A 3,450-nucleotide genomic window follows, 5' to 3' on the forward strand; every position below is an offset into this window, starting at 1 on the left:
CAATGAGGAAGGGAAACAGTCTCAACTATCCAATCATGTTATATAGGTGGCAGTTGTCAAGATCATTAACCACACAGCATTTATTAACTGTGGTATCTATCACTAACACACTAATGAATCAGACCTGGGGAGCTCATGTGTTAGCTACTGGATCTTGTTAGTTCATGTACAGTACATGTACATGTACATGCATTCACATGTTTAGGTACAGTATTTAAAGGGCATGTACATGTAGCCACAAATTTTGCCAAATTGAAACATGCCAATCACCAAAATGTTTCATAAAGTATACATGTACATGAACGGGTATTTACGTGTACTGTACTTGAAATACCCAGTTTTGGCTGTTGATTAAAATTAAAATTGCATTTTCACAATTACAATTTGTTTACAATTACATGTTTATTATTATTATTATTTTAGACAAGAAGCTAATGATGGAATGGCTCAGATGATGCTTCAGTTTAAAAATGAAATTGAGACTATGAACAAAGAAATGATGAGTGCAATGAAAGAACAATTTAAAGTTAATAGTAAGAGAGAGAGAGAGAGAGAGTTGCTTACTGTACAAGCATTACAGTGTACATGTACATGTGTGCATGTAAAATGTAGCTCTTTATTACCTAAACCTCACATAGGTGTGAAGCAAGGGTAATTTTTGATTTTGTAAAAATATAATTTGTCGGTTTTTAATTTAGTGATTTTTGTGTACACAATACATTGTACATGTGCATGACTGAGCTTGCTCATTAATGATTGGTGGTATTAATAATTTGTCAATTACCAACCACCACAATAAAACCAAATTAAAGCGCCATATGGTGTATGCATGTACATGTACATGTAATTGATATTAAATTTTCATCTACATGTAATTGTGTATACAATTAATGTCCATTATTCTATGCATTATTATTTTATGGCTTACTGTATAGTGTAAAATTTTGGAGGGCCATTTGCCAAAATAAAATTTGCCATTTTGAGCCATTGTAGGCATGTTCAATGGTACATGGCCACAAATTTGCCAAATTAAAATTTGCCAATCATCAAACTTTAGCAATTCGCCAAATTTCAGTTTCTCCCAAATTTCTCACTATGCGGTAAAGGTATTTTGTAACAATTTTTGTAAAATCAGCTTAAAATTTTTGGAGGAACATTTATAGAAATGCCTTGTACTATAGCCCATAATTTTTTTCCAAAAAATGGGCCCAAAATCATTCCCAATTTTTATTCCCATTTCTGATACTGTACATGTACATTGATGTCCTTATGCTATGTAGAAAGTTTGAGCTGATTCTGATCTGAAACTTTTTTAGTTATACATGTACATGTATGGCCATTTTTTGAAATAGGCCAATTTTTGAAAATACTGCAGTCTTTTCTGCAGTCAGGCATTCATACAAGATTTTTCATTAAGGGTCCAACATGATGACAATTAATGCCAATGCATTGTTCTTATGTTATTAGTGATACATAAGTCTTTATTAACAAGACAAGAAGGTATTAATAGATCAGTAAATGAGCAACTTATTGCTACCAATACTGCCATCAATACTAACCTACACCAAATACTACACACTGAGGCAATAATGCCTTATATGTACATGTACATACACATGCACATGTACATGTAATTCCAAAGTGTGGTTTTTCTTTTGTTGTTTAACTGCTTGAACATCAAATGCTCACTTCAAATAAAATAATGTTCAAATAGCTTAACTTGTTACTAGAGTCATCTCATCCTAATGTTGCGAGTTTGAATTCCAGTTTTAGAATTTTCAATTTCATTTAATCAATATTTTAGCCATGTTAAGAAATACATCTATATTAGTTCTCAGGCTTTAATTTGATCAACTTTAATTTCAAATTTGCAGCTGTCTTTTTCATTAGCTCTGGCTCATTGCTCACTCTAGTTTCACTGATTAATTAATTCATACTTGTCATGTTTATTAGGGTCTTGTTCAAGTTATTACCACTGCTATTGCTGGAGTTATGCCTCACATATTACCTGTTGTCATGGAAACACTGTTTAAGAAAACATTAATCCCATTATTCCTGTCAAGCAATTATTAGACAGTTAGATGAAGCTTATAAGCAGAGCACTACTGAATGGAAGGACTACATGTAGTATCATTGTATACTTTACATGTATAGCAGGTTTCTCGATACTAATTTTATTTATTGTAGAAATACATGTAAATGCACATGTACCATGCCTTATTTAAATAAAATTATGTATTTATAAATTGAATTGTAATTGTTGGCACTTTGACCTGACATAAGATAAATTCAACCTGTTGTTATTTTAATAATGCTAGCTGTTTATAACTTAATAGATATATCCCAGCTTTATGATGTAACGGATAGATCTGAGGATACAGCTGCTATCAATCAAATGTCAACTTCTCTTCAGTCACTCATTTCATCATTTAATACAACCTCTTCTCCAATCCTTCCTTTGATTCAAGCATCATTACACACTGAACTCTCTTTTATTGCCAAGGTAAATAAATGTGTACATTGTACATTTGAAATAGACTTATTTATCTACATTGTACATGTATTGTACATATTGTAATTTGATAATGATTTTAAAGGCTGCCAAGTGCATGTACATGTATGCAATAGTGTATCACAAGGTACAATACAGTATACACATGTACATGTACACAGGCTCCAAATAGGCTGCATATACGTATGTGCATGGGCCCTAGGATTTTTTTTTAATTTTATTTTGGTGAATGGCTATTATCAAAATGCCAAATTCACCAAAAATTCCCTCTCCAAAATCACACATTCAGTTATTTTAAACTGGACATATCTTACAGTATGTGTCATGTATTAACCTTCTCTTTCCTAAGGTTATAGCAAGTTCCTGTTAAAGGTTCAAGTGCATTAGGTATGTGTCAATATAATTATATTGTTCTCTGTTCTAGTGTGGGCAGCAATGTAGTGCCGCCTCCACGTGACACTGCCTGGGATCACTAGTGGCTACTACTGCTAGTAATGCTAAGAGCACTACATACAAGAAGAATAGATACTACCAGTAACTATGTATGATGAATTACATTCCATTGTTAGGTTAATGACATTAAGAGGATAAGTACAATTCTCTGCTATTGAAGACTACATTGAGAAGTATTCTAAGTATAGTATTGTTAAATATGTTGTCATTGCTATAGGTTAATTGGCCTCGCCTACGCGAGGTATAGGTAGTTGTTGTGTATGTCTGTCATTCATTCATTCTGTACAACAGAATTTTGTTTTTAATAAACAATAACTTTAGCACAGCGTGTTTTAAGCTCCTAGATCTTTCTTTTTGACGTGGAAAAGTCTTTCTTAACTGGGGTGTCTGCATTCACTGGAATGGATTACTGGAATGGACTACTGGAATGGAATGCTGGACTTCATTTCCATTCAATTACAATGATTGTTTGTCTTATTCATTAT

The 3,450-nt window shown here is 32.6% G+C and overlaps 1 long non-coding RNA gene across 1 annotated transcript; it reads left to right on the plus strand.

Annotated features, from left to right (window-relative positions):
- Positions 1-23: 23 nt before the first annotated feature.
- Positions 24-520, plus strand: LOC109586826 (uncharacterized). Its single transcript, XR_002187237.1, has 2 exons — positions 24-156; positions 424-520. It is a non-coding gene; the product is annotated as an uncharacterized LOC109586826 (long non-coding RNA).
- The last annotated feature ends 2,930 nt before the right edge of the window (positions 521-3,450 follow it).

The sequence above is a fragment of the Amphimedon queenslandica genome, unplaced genomic scaffold, assembly GCF_000090795.2.
Source record: "Amphimedon queenslandica unplaced genomic scaffold, v1.1 AMPQUscaffold_12770, whole genome shotgun sequence".
Taxonomy (NCBI): Eukaryota; Metazoa; Porifera; class Demospongiae; order Haplosclerida; family Niphatidae; genus Amphimedon; species Amphimedon queenslandica.